At 44.4% G+C, this 14,036-nt stretch overlaps 1 non-coding gene across 1 annotated transcript; it reads left to right on the forward strand.

Moving 5' to 3' along the window:
* Positions 1 to 11,763: 11,763 nt before the first annotated feature.
* Positions 11,764 to 11,879, forward strand: LOC123928039. Its single transcript, XR_006815588.1, has one exon. It is a non-coding gene; the product is annotated as a U5 spliceosomal RNA (small nuclear RNA).
* Positions 11,880 to 14,036: the final 2,157 nt, after the last annotated feature.

Here is a 14,036-nt window from a genome sequence, read left to right on the forward strand (position 1 = left end):
TGTGTGCAACTGGTTTTCCCCAAACTGAGAAACTCCAGTGTGGTGTTTGAGAGCGAGACCAAAGGGTCCTTCAGACAGGGGTTTAAATCGCGACTTCTTCAGTTACTGGTTGGGAAACTGGACTCATGCTTTCCTTTGCGCAATGAGGAATGTTCTTTCGCTTTTCTCTTTCTCTCTCTCGTTTTAAAGATTTTATTTGACAGAGAGAGAGAAAGCACAATCAGGGGGAGCGGGAAAGAGAGAAGCAGGCTCCCCGCTGAGGAGGGAACCCCACATGGGGCTTGATCCTAGGACCCTGGGATCATGACCCAAGCCGAAGGCAGGAGCCTGGATCATGCTTTCACTTTCATGGAGTTATTGCGAAATTTAAATGAGGACCTATGTTTAAAGTGCCTGGGAGACCATTACCTGGGCTTTTACTGTCTACCACATGCTAGGCATGGTGCTGGGTGCTAAAGATAATAATAGTGAACAAGACATAGGTGTGCCCCTTTTGACCTAACGTTTCTTTTTTTTTTTTTTTTTCCTAAAGATTTTATTTATTTATTTGACAGAGAGAAATCACAACTAGGCAGAGAGGCAGGCAGAGAGAGAGAGAGAGAGAGAGGGAAGCAGGCTCCCTGCTGAGCAGAGAGCCCGATGCGGGACTCGATCCCAGGACCCTGAGATCATGACCTGAGCCGAAGGCAGCGGCTTAACCCACTGAGCCACCCAGGCGCCCCCTGACCGAACGTTTCTAATGTGAACAGGGAACAAAACGAAGTAACAAGTAAATTACAAGCTGTGGGAAGTGCTCTGAAGGAAACTGAGATCTGAGAGAAAATAATGGATGAGCTTCCTTTATTACTATTTTTTTTAAAGATTTTATTTATTTATTTGATACAGGGATAAAAAGCAGGGGGAGGGGGAGAGGGAAAAGCAGGCTTCTGCTGAGCGGGGAGCCGTATGTGGGACTCTGTCCCAGAGCCCTGGGATCATGACCTGAGCCAAAGGCAGATACTTAAGGACTGAGCCACCGATGTGCCCAGGAACTTCCTTTAGATAAAGAGGCCAGGGAAGAAATCTTTGAAGTGATATCTAACCTGAGTCTAGAGAACTAGAAGGAACAAACTATGTCAAAGTGGAGGGCAGAAAGGTGGAGAGCATCCCAGACTAAGATCAGAGGGTGGCGTGTGCAAAGGCCCTGAAGCAGGAAAGAACTTAATCTTATTCGAGGAACTGAAAGAAGCCCTTGAGGCTGGAAAGCAAGAGGAGGGGGGAGAGGGGTGAAAGCATGCAGCATCTTCTAGCCCATGGTAATAATTCTCTTAGTAGATGAGAAGTCTTTGAAGAATTTTGCACAGAGGAGTGACAAGATCTGAGTAACATTTGATTTTATGTATGTCAGGCTTTCTGATATGTGGACAACTGATTTGAAAAGGATAGATTAGAAATGAGATCATTTAGTAGGCAAGAGATTATGCTGGCCTAGCCTGGGGAAGGGATAATGGAAATGTAGCTAAGAGAATGGCTTTAATTTTAGGAGATGGAATGGATGGGTCTCGTTGATGGGTTGGATATGGGTGTGAAGGAGAAGGAGTAATCATGGTTGATCACTGGTTTCTGGCTAGAGCAACTGGGTAGGTAGATGATGAACTATTTCCTGAAATGGGGGAGTAGGGTTGTGAAGGAAACAGGTGTGTATATGGGGTGTAAGTTTCATTATGGTCATACTAAGTATGAGTTGTCTGTAAGACTTGAGAGTGAGCAGTGAATATACAAGCTAAGAGCTCAGGGAGGGATCAAGGCCAGAGATGGAGAATTGGTAGCCATTTTTATGTAGATGTGTTTAACTGTCATGGAACTGAATGGGATCTAGAAGAAAATCCATAACTGAGCCATGGAGCAGGCCAGCATTTTGAGGTAGGGCAGAGAAGAAGCAAAGGCTATGAGATTAGTGTGGTTTGAAGGCTGAGGAAAACCAAGGAGTAGAAGCCTAGGAAAGAGTGAGGAAGGAGAAAGGAAATCAGGAGAGCTGTGGAAAGGGCAGGTAAGATGAGGGCATAGAAATATCCTTTGTTAGCACTTAAGTCATTGATGACCTTGAACAATCTTGGTGAACTATTGAGGGTAAGAGCCTAACTAGAGAGAGTTGAAGTGGGATATTGCTTAGGTATACATACATATGTAATGAAAGAATAAAGATATATTTGCGAAAGATAAACACTAAAGATTTGGGAGAGCAGTTGCCTCTGGCAGAGAGGGTAATGGGATTAGAAAGGGTATTGCAGCAAAATAGAACTTTTCATTTTTTTTACATGAATCATGCTTATACATGAGTGTGCATTATGTTATTTTCTCTATGTCCTGTGTTAGGAAGCTGATGTAAATTTGGACTCATTCCTACCTGTTTTGCTTTTTCTACCTGTGGGTCCAGGCAGTTGCAAACTTCCATGCTGCTTCCCAAGGCCTATGTGGAACCCTTGGGGCACGTGGGTTTTTACAGGATGCCTTATTTCTGGTTCCTCAACCTAGGGACCAATCCAGTGAATTTTTCCTGGCCCTACCTTGGTAATAAACCTCCTTAACTCCCATTATAGGAACTGAAATCCAAGAAATTAACATGGAAAGGAGCACCCAGGTGGCTCAGTTGGTTAAGTGTCTGACTTTGACTCCGGTCATGATCTCAGGGTCTTGGGATCCAGGCCCGGGTAAGGGTTCATGCTCAGTGGGGAATCTGCTACCCCTTCTGCTTGTCCCCCCTGCGCAGGCTCTCTGTCTTGCTCTCAAATAAATAAATAAAGTCTTTTAAAAAATTAATTAACATGGAGCAGTTCAAAACCAGTAAAACCACAGGAAACTCAGTTCTCAAAGTAGAGAATTCTTTTGTGCTAAAAAAGGAAAACAGAAGTCAGAGCAGCAAGGGAAGCTGACCATGGTCTGAGAATAATGAAACCTTTAAGACCTTAGAAAATACAAAGCCATTAGATTAAGGATACATATGTCGGGAACTCTAGGATATGACCGTAGACACATTACCATGACAGAGAAAAAAAAAGGCCCTCTCTGCTCCTTGAACTGGTAATAGAACAATTAGAATCTGTAAAATTGCTATGCTTAATATTGAAAAGAAAGAATTAAAAAATAAATCATTGTGGGGTGCCAGCTGGCTCAGTTGGTAGAGCACATGACTCTTGGTCTTGGGGTTGTGAATTTGAGCCCCACGTTGGGTATTGATATTACTGAAAAATAAAATCTTAGGGGCGCCTGGGTGGCTCAGTGGGTTAAGCTTCTGCCTTCAGTTCAGGTCATGATCTCAGAGTCCTGGGATCAAGTCCTGCATCGGGCTCTCTGCTCAGCGGGGAGCCTGCTTCCCCCTCTCTCTCTGCCTGCCTCTCTGTCTACTTGTGATCTCTGCCTGCCAAATAAATAAATACAATCTTTAAAAAAAAAAATAACAAAATCTTTAAAAAATCATTGTGAAAATATAGAGCAATATATAAAAAGTAACAGACATAATTGGACAAAAATAACAAAAACTTTTAAAATAAAGGCACTGAAATTAAAAAAGAAAACCTCTGGAACTATACTACAACTCCCAATGAAATAAATGATTTAGTGGGTGGTAGGTGAAAGGTTACTGAGTACAGGATGTTTGCAGGATGCCAGAGTATTGCTCCATAAGTAATTTGCGCTGACAGTTTACAAAGGGAAAGCATACCTTTATATGGATGATGTGGCAGTCCCTACTGCAACCAAGTGATCAAACTTAGCATCACCAGTTATGGGCGACCTGACATTATGTGTCTCCTGATAGGCTTTAATATGAACTACACAGCAACATCCAAGAGATAACAATGCCAAAAATGTATAACCTAAATCCAGTCTAGCCCCTAGACTTGACTTCCTGCTTCCAGGAAATGCAAGGGATGGAGGAACGAACTGAACAACACCAGGAGGGATAATGAGGCAAATTTAGAATGCAGGACACTTTACAAGATATTTAGCCTGGTCTCTTCAAAAAGTTCCTACCAAGAAAAAAGTATAAAGACTATTCTAGATTAAAAGATAATACAAAAAAAGAAAGAATAGAGATCACAACTAGGCAGAGAGGCAGGCACAAAGAGCAGGGCAGGGGTGGGGGGGGGGGGTGGAAGCAGGCTCCCTGCTGAGCAGAGAGCCGGAGGTGGGGCTTGGTCCCAGGACCTTGGGACCATAACCTGAGCTTAAGGCAGAGGCTTTAACCCACTGAGCTACCCAGGCGTCCCACAAATCACGAATCTTGATTGGATTGTGTTTTTAAAAAAATTGGGAGTAGGGGCACCTAGGTGGCTCAGTTGTTAAGCATCTGCTTTCGGCTCAGGTCATGATCCCAGGGTCCTGGGATCAAGTCCTATAGCAGGCTCCCTCCTGGGGGGGGGGTCTTCTTCTCCCTCTCTCTCTACCCCTCCCTCCTGCTCGTGCTCTCTTTAGCACTCTCTCTCTCAAATAAATAAATAAAATCTGTAAACAAAATCCGATAATTCAGCAGGCCAGCAGTGTGGGGTAGGGATGTAGGAAATAATGGTGGCCATGAATTGATGATCATGGGTGCTGGGTGATGGAAATGGCATCCTTTTCTTTTTCAAATTTTATTTATTTGAAAGCGAGAAAAGAGAGAGCACATGAGTGGAGTGAGGGGCAGAGGGAGAGCAGACTCCCCATGAAGCAGGGAGCCCAATGTGGGATTTGATCCCAAGACTCCAGGATCATGACCTGAGCTGAAGGCAGATGCTTAACCGACCAAGCCACCCAGGGCGCCCTAGAAATGGCATTCTTGCACTCTTGTTTGCTTGAAATTTTCTGCTTAACAGCAGCAAAGAAGGAGGAGGAGGAGGAGAAATAGGAGTGAGAAGGGATTGAGTATCTGAGAAACTAAAGTAAAAAATGGAGAAATCTATGAGGAGGCTTGTTGGGGCCAGGTGTGGGGACTGTGATGGCAGCCAGGAGAGAAGAAGATCAGGTGCCTGAGGTGGGGGTGAGGCTGAGGGAGATTTTTCAGTTGTGCTCGCACTGCCCTGCCCCTCCCCTCCCCACCCCCCAGGGCCCTGAGTGGCTAGTCACATGCCCCACTGCTATGCAGGAGGTTGGAAGCCAGCAGCACCGACCAGTATTCCATCCTGGCTGGGTAGGGCTAAACCAGGTACCCTTAAACGTTACTTCTCTACCTCCTTCTCCATATCTTAGTGTCTGGACTTTAGCCCTTTCCTGCCAAGTTCACTTACACCCCCAAAGTAATACGAACTCAAAGGGGATCACATTTGCAAGAAAAGAAAAGCAAACTGAGAAACCAATATTCGAGAAGGCCGACTTACTGGACCTGAGTTTAATGTAAGCATCATAAATATCCTCAAAAAATAAGGGAGGACATTGTTAATATAAGGCAGGAATAAACAGGAAGAATCAGTTGGAAATACCAATTATGAAAGTTTTAATAGTTGAAATCCATACATGGACTAAAGAGCAGAATGGTCACAGCCCAAATAGGACAACAAACAACAACATCAGGGTGAGGATTCACCCCAAAGGCATTGGGAAATGGTAAAAAAAACAAGGAAGATTGAAAACAAACGAGCCCGGTTGTTTATGACACACACACACTGTTGATGGCTAACCCAACAGCTATTCCCAGCCTCCTTACTCATGTCTCCATTAGGGCCTGGAAGAACTAAATAACTTGCTTTCTTAGATTCCCATGCAATGAGAGTGGGCCATGTGACATGGTTCTGGCCAATGAGATATAAGCAGGAATGTTCTGGGGCCTTCTGGGCAGGATATGCTGTTCCCTTTTTTTTTTTTTTTTTTTAAGATTTTTAAAATTTATTTGACAGAACACAAGTAGGCAGAGAGGCAGGCAGAGAGAGAGGGGAGGATATGTTCTTTTCTAATAGGAGGGATTGAAATGACATTGACAATGGTTTGCTCATAACATATCATCCTCTTTTTTATTGCCTAGGACATGGATATTCCCTTTGGAGTTCTGACAGCTGCCTTGTGATCATGAGGTAGGCAGATAGTCATAAGATCAAAAAATCCAACACACTCAGGGCAGCCAAGTAGGAGAGAAGAGCCCGAGGGTTCTTGGAGGGTGAGCAGTTGAATCAAAGTCAGCGACTACCTCCATCAAGGCTCCATGTGTAAATACAAAACAAAACAAAGCAAAACAAAAACCCACCTGTTTGTTTAAGCCATCTTTATTCATGTTTTCTTTAACCTGCAGCTGAAAACATTCCTGATACATTGTTCAATAATTTGGGAAAGAGCTACAAAGTTGAGATTCAACAAAATAAGAGAGGAAGGAAAAAGGCAGAAATCTGTGAAAAAGAAATTTAAAAAAGAATTTAGAAAATTTAGTTGTTCGGAGGGGCGCCTGGCTGGCTCAGTTGGTAGAGCATGTGATTCTTGATCTCAGGACTGGGAGTTCAACCCTAGGCTGGGCGTGGAAACTGCTTCAAAAAAAATTAGCTATTTGAAAGTCTTAATAAGCTAGACAAACCTCGTAAGAGTGATAGAAAAATATGTAAATGAGCAAAATATAGAATAAAAAGGCAACTAATTAACAAATTAAAAATATTTTAATAGGGCACCTGGTGACTTGGTCAGAAGAGCACGTGACTCTCCATCTTGGAATTGTGAGTTTGAGCCCCACATTGGGTATAGAGATTATTAAAAAATAAATAAACTTTAAAATGGGCATAAGAGGGGCGCCTGGGTGGCTCAGTGGATTAAGCCGCTGCCTTCCGCTCAGGTCATGATCTCAAGGTCCTGGGATCGAGTCCCGCATCGGGCTCTCTGCTCAGCAGCGAGCCTGCTTCCCTCTCTCTCTCTCTCTCTCTGCCTGCCTCTCTGTCTACTTGTGATCTCTCTCTGTCAAATAAATAAATAAAATCTTTAAAAAAAATAAAAATAAAAATAAAATGGGCATAAGATTGGGACACCTGGGTGGCTCAGTTGGTTAACTGTCCATATCTTGATTTCGGCTCAGGACATGATGTCACTCAGGGTCATGAGATGAAGCGCCACATCAGGCTCTCTGCTGGGCATGGAGCTTGCTTAAGAGTCTCTCTGCTAAAAAAAGAAAAAAAAAAAAAAGATTCTCTTTAAAGAGGCTTTAAAAAAAAAATGACTCATATAATTAATGCTTCACAGATCTTGAAATTGATTCAAACAACAGACTTCAAGATGTGTTTTTTACTAGGTGAAGTAATTTCCATAGTAAGAGTTTCATACTTTTCTCATCTCTCCCTCCTTATCTGAGCCTGGGTGGCTCAGATGGTTAAGCGTCTCCCTCATGCTCAGGTCATGATCTCAGGGTCCTTGGAATGAGCCCCACATATGGCTCCTGCCTCAGCAGGGAGCCTGCTTTTCCCTCTCCCCTGCTCATGCTCTCTCTGTCTCGAATGAATAAATAAAAACCTTAAGAAAAAAAAAGAAAGTTTTTTTTTTTCTGCCTACCTCCCACTGACAGCATGCACATGCATGCATGCTCTCTCATAAATAAAATGGGCATAAGATCTAAATAGACATTTTTAAAAAGATTTTATTTATTTAGGGGTGCCTGGGTGGTTCAGTGGGTTAAAGCCTCTGCCTTCAGCTCGGGTCATGATCCCAGGGTCCTGGGATGGAGCCCTGCATCCGGTTCTCTGCTCAGCAGGGAGCCTGCTTCTCTTTATCTCTGCCTATGACCTCTGTCTGTCAAATAAATAAATAAAATCATAAATAAATAAATAACCAAACAAATACCTTCACTGAGTTTCACCTTAAAGAATCTTCACCATGGATGCATTTACATTGGTACAATTTTGACTTAATTTTCACACTAGACCTTTTTTTAAAAATGACTCATATAATTAATGCTTCACAGATCTTGAAATTGATTCAAACAACAGACTTCAAGATGTGTTTTTTACTAGGTGAAGTAATTTCCATAGTAAGAGTTTCATACTTTTCTCATCTCTCCCTCCTTATTTCTCATTTTTATTTTTTTAATGATTTTATTTATTGGGGCACCTGGAGGTGCCCCTCTAGGCGCCCCTCTAATTTTTATTTTAAAAATTTGTCATGAGGGGTGCCTGGGTGGCTCAGTTGGTTAAGTGTTAGATTCGTAATTTCAGCTCAGGTCACGATCTGGAGGTTGTGAGATTGACCCCCGAGATGGGTTCCGCATTGGACATGGAACTTGCTTAAGACTCATTCTCTCTCCCTCTTTCTCTTAAAAAAAAAAAAAAGAAAGAAAAATCATGAATTATTTCTAACTCCACAGAAAAATACAGAGGACAAAAACACACCCAGTACTACAATTTAATAGATATAAACATTTCCTCAAATGTGCTTTAAATATGTTTGAAAAGGAAAACCTTATAAAGATTACTTTCCTCCATTTTGGAGCCTATGGAGACTTGCTGTGGACAGGATTTCTTTCTTTTTTTAAATTTATTTATTTGAGAGAAAGAGAGAGAACACAGAGGGAGAGGGAGAGGGAGAAGCAGGCTCCCTTCTGAGCTGAGAGTCTGACATGGGGCTTGATCCCAAGACCCTGAGATCACGACCTGAACCAAAGGTAGACACTCTTTGGACTTAGCCACCCAGGAGCCCCTGTGGACAGGATTTCTAAAATGACAAATACCTGGAAGGCTGTGGTTCAGGGCCATTTTTGCTGCCAACAAGCAGGTCTCTGGCACAGAGGGAGACCACAGCTCTGAAAATTGAAGGAGTTTGTGCTAGAGATTAAACTGAATGCTCTCTAGGCAAGAGATACGCTTATATGTACAAAGTATAGAATGACATAGTGACTCCTTGTGGCAAACAAAACAAAACCTGAGTAATCTGGGGAAAGGACAATTGGGGCCCATGGTAACAGTGGCATGGTTCATGCCAAATTCCAAAGAAATCTTCCAGCTGTGGTCATTGGACACAGAATCCATGGGATGCTTTACCCCTCAAGGATTCAAACTTATTGAAAAATTTATTATTGAAACAAAGTGTGGGGGTGCCTGGGTGGCTCAATTGATTAAGCAACTGCCTTCAGCTCAGGTCATGATCCTGGAGTCCCAGGATCGAGTCCCACATTGGGCTCTCTGCTCGGCAGGGAGTCTGCTTCTCCCACTGATCTCTCTCCTGTCATGCTCTCTCTCTCATTCTCTCTTTCCCTCAAATAAATAAATAAATAAATAAATAAAATCTTTAAAAAAAGAGGGGCGCCTGGGTGGCTCAGTGGGTTAAAGCCTCTGCCTTCGGCTCAGGTCATGATCTCAGGGTCCTGGAATCGAGCCCTGCATGGGGCTCTCTGCTCAGCAGGGAGCCTGCTTCCCCCTCTCTCTCTGCTTGCCTCTCTGCCTACTTGTGATCTCTGTCTGTTAAATAAGTAAATAAAATCTTAAAAAAAAAAAGTAAAGTGGATTTGTTCTCTTGTATTAAAAAAAAGAGGCTTACATAGAATAACTTCTCTCTAGAATAATCTGGGGGGGGGGGGGGCGGTGCAGGCTCCCCGCTGAGCAGAGAGCCTGATATGGGGCTCGATCCCAGGACCCTGGGATGATGACCTGAGCCGAAGGCAGAGGCCCCAACCCACTGAGCCACCCAGGTGCCCCAACATGTCCCTTTAAAAAAAATTTTTTTAAAGATTTAAAAAATTTATTTGCCAGAGAGAGAGAGAGAGCAAGAGAGCACAAGCGGGAGACGCAGCAGGCAGAGGGAGAAGCAGACTCTCAAATGAGCAAGGAGCCTGTTAGGGGACTCGATACCCAGACCCTGGGATCATGACCTCAGCTGAAGGCAGAAGCTTAACGGACTGAGCCACCCAGGCATCCTGAATATGTCACTTTTTTTTTTTTAAGATTTTATTTATTTGACTGAGAGATCACAAGTAGGCGGGGGTGGGGGGGCAGGCTCCCCGCCGAGCAGATTTCCCGCCTTTCCAGAACTTGTCTCTTGGTCTCTAGATTTTTCAGGGCCAGCGTTGTCTGAAGAGCTGTCTGAGCCGCCCGCCTGCTTCCTGACCTCCGCTCACCCGCCAGCTCCCAGCTCCCAGTTCCCTGGAAACCCCTCTGGCCAGGTCGCAGGCAGCTGCCCCGCGGGGGAAGCCTGTGGACCTTGCCGCCCCATCTCCAGCATTGGACAGAAGGGACGACTCCCTTCCTGAAACGTCTTTCCGCCCTTGGTTTCGTTTTGGTGCACGCTCCCGGTTTCCCCGGAGCCTTCCTAATTAATTGCTCATGTTCCTGCCAAAGGGCTCCTGTAGACACGCGCGCGCGCGCGTGTGTGTTGTTTTAGATTTTTACTTATTTGACAGAGAGCGAGTGAGCAAGTGGAGGGGCAGAAGAAGAGGGAGAAACAGACTCACTGCTGAGCAAGAAGCCCACTGTGGGGCTGGATCCCACGACTCTGGGATCCTGACCTGAACCGAAGGCAGACGCCTAACAGAGCGAGCCACCCAGTCGCCCCTGCCACTGTCCTCCAGGGATCTCTCTGAGTGGCTTGCCTCTCCTCACCTTGCACTCCTTCCTTGGGCAGTCTGGGCCATCATTTATTTCTATCTGGCTTTCTTGCTGGCTATACGCTCCAAACTTGAGCCGGGATGGGTGTTCAGTGGTTCGCAACATAACCCGCATCAGAATCACGCGAGGATTGTTCACCCAGACGCTTGGATTCTTCCCCCGCCACCCCCCTCCTCCTTTTCTGACTCTGTAGGCCTGGGGGTGGGGCCTGATAATTTGCATATCTAGCAAGTACCCAGGTGTATTTTCTAGAGTTCCATAAGAAAGCACTCCAGACTGGGTGGCTGAAACCACAGAAATGTCTACACAGTTCTGGAAGCGTCAACTTCACTAATTACACCTGGAATGACCCTATTTCCAAATAGTCACATTCTGAGATACGGGGAGTAAAGACTTCAACAAATGAATTTGGGAAGGCACAATTCAACTCATAACACCAGTAACACCAGGTGATGCTGATGCTGCTTCAAACCACTAATCTGATCACGTTGTCCTTTAAAGAGTTTCAGTTGATGCCCACGGCCTTCAAGGTGAGTCGAAGCTCTTTGCTTGGCCTTGACGGCCCATTAAATCAGGTCCTTGGTCCTTAGCCACTTGCCCTTTCACTACCCCGGCTCAGACTGCTTATGGTGCTGCCCTGAATGCGCTCACCATCCTGCTTTGATGAATTCTTCCACGCTTGGCCGATGTGTCACTGAACATTGTTATTCGTACTCACTGTACATTCCTAAGGCCCAGCACAGGGTTTGACACAGTGTTCAATACATTTTTGTTGAGTGAATGGATGAAGACAATTATTTTCAAGACTTAAAAAAGGTCCAATTTAATTTTGAATTCAAGATAAATTTTACCTTGGAGTGTCAATTATAAAACAAAATGAAAACAAAAAAAATGAAATGAGACTGGATCAGGCGTCTTACTTCCCTGCAAATCTGGCTTCTGCCCTGCCCCCAGGTGGTGGCTCTAGGCCTAGCAGAAAAACGATCTAAGGAATTTCCGGCAACCGGAGAGTGGTGACTAAGCGTCATTTACATACCCACAATGCCCTGCACCCATGGTATTTCTTATTTTAAAACAGCTAGATTTTTCTTTTTCTTTCAACTTTTTTTTTCCCTCTCCAGAATTCAGACTGCTATCACAGAATTGGCTGAGATAAAGGCAGATGTCCGTGGCTCTTTTGGATAAGTAATTACCATTGCTGTTCTAGGAGTGACAGTCACCCGAGGGCTGTGTGAGAGGTTAGAGGAGCATACTCTGGTTTCTCTTCAGATCGTATAAATCTTTCGCCTTTTACTAAAGATTTCCGTGGAGAGGAACAATTCTGAGTGTTTACCCAATTTTTTGAGGCCTTGCGTTTGCAGGGCTTACTAATATGTGTGAAAAATCAGACTTAACCTTTAACAGAGATTTATTCTCGCGGGCGGTTTTTTTAGTTAGACTGAAGCGTTTCGTGTCATTGTATGTTTTGCGAGTTTAATTAGCAGTGTAGTTAAGTTATGTGCAACAGTTTAGGTTTTAGGTTTGCTGTGTTTGGTGGTAAAGAAAGGGGGAGCAAATTATTCTCTGGACTGGATTTGGCATATAGAGGGGGGAAACAAATCACCCCATACATCTTTTAATCAGTTTATGTTGAGGTTTTGAACAAAACTTTTAGCTTTAGCGTTTTCCTTTTAAGAAATTTGACAGCAATAACTGGGGAACAGCTGCAGGGACAAAAAGCAGGCTTCTCCACTGAGGAAGGATCCCTATGCTGGGGCCTCATCCAAGGACAGTGGAATCGTGACCTGAGCGGAAGGCAGACACCCAACCGACTGAGCCACCTGGGTTACCTTGAATAACACTTTTTTCTTTCTTTTCTTTTTCTTTCTTTCTTTTTTTTTTAAAGATTTTATTTATTTATTTGACAAAGATCACAAGTAGGCAGAGAAGCAGGCAGAGAGAGAGAGGGGGGAAGCAGGCTCCCTGCCAAGCAGAGAGCCCGATGCGGGGCTCGATTTCAGGACCCTGAGATCATGACCTGAGCTGAAGGCAGAGGCTTTAACCACTGAGCCACCCAGGCGCCCCTCTTTTTTTTTTTTTTAAGATTTATTTGACAGAGATCACAAGTAGGCAGAGGCAGGCAGAGATGGGGGGGGGGGGTGGGGGGGGGGAAGCAGGCTGCCTGTGAGCTGGCAGCCCTATGAGGGGCTTGATCCCGGGACTCTGGGATTATGACCTGACCCGCAGGCAGAGGCCTTAACCCACTGAGCCACCCAGGTGTACCCCCCAGCCCCCAATAAAACTTTTTTTTAAAAAAAGATTTTATTTATTTATTTGACAGACAGAGATCACAAGTAGTCAGAGAGGCAGGCAGAGAGAGGAGGAAGCAGGGTCCTCGCTGAGTTGAGAGCCTGATGTAGGGCTCGATTCCGGGATCCTGGGATGACCTGAGCGGAAGTCAGAGGCTTTAACCCACGGAGACACCCAGACTTACCCCCAATAAAACTTTAATAAAGTTCAAGGTCGGGGGCACCCGGGTAGCTCAGTCGGTTAAGTCTCCTATTCTTGGTTTCTGTTCAGGTCCTGATCTCAGCATCTAGGGATGGAGCCCCCCATCCAGCCATGCCTTCACAGGGGTCTGCTTCTCTGCCTCTCTCAGCCCCTCCCCTGCTCATGCACCCTCTCTAAAATAAATCTAAATAAATTTATTTTTTATTTAAAAAAAGATTTTGACAGAGACAGCGAAAGAGGGAACACAAGCAGCTGGAGCTGGAGTGGGAGAAGCAGGCTCTCCACTGAGCATGGGGCCTGAAGTGGGGCTGCATCCCAGGAAACTGGGATTATGACCTGAGCTACAGGAAGACCCTTAAAGACTGAGCCATCCAGGTACCCCAAGACAGAAGGTACATTTTGGGGACAGTCGTGGAAATTTTCATATGCACTCTATTTCAGATATTTATAATTGTATAGGTTTTCTGGTTGCTGTTCTAACAAGTAACTACAAACTTGGAGATATAACACAAACTTTTCTCTTACAGTTCTGTAGGTCAGCAGTCTAAAATGAAGGTGTTGCCTTCCTTCTAGAGACTTCAGAGGAGACTGTTTCTTTGCCTCATTCAGTTTCTAGGAGCTGCCTACATGTGATGCCTTCACATCACTCTCTCTTGCTTCTGTCTTGTCATCTCCTAGTTCTAACTCTGGATCCTCCTGCCTCCCTCTGTAATTATTTTAAGGACTCTTGTGATTATCTCCAGTCCACCTGGCTAATTCAGAATAATCTCGCCATCTCAAGGCCCTTACTTTACTCACACCCACAAAATTCTTTTTACCATGTGAAGTAACATATTCACAGGTTCCAGGCATAGGATGTGGACATATTTGGGGACCATTACTCAGACCACCAAAATAATGATACTGTAATTATGTAGGAGAATGTCCTAATTCTTAGTAGAAACATAATGTTAAGTATTTAGTGGTGACAAATCATGATATCTGAAGCTTGGTTTTTAAAAAGTAGTCTCTACTCTGAATGTGCAACTTGAA

This window comes from Meles meles, chromosome 1 (assembly GCF_922984935.1).
Source record: "Meles meles chromosome 1, mMelMel3.1 paternal haplotype, whole genome shotgun sequence".
Taxonomy (NCBI): domain Eukaryota; kingdom Metazoa; phylum Chordata; class Mammalia; order Carnivora; family Mustelidae; genus Meles; species Meles meles.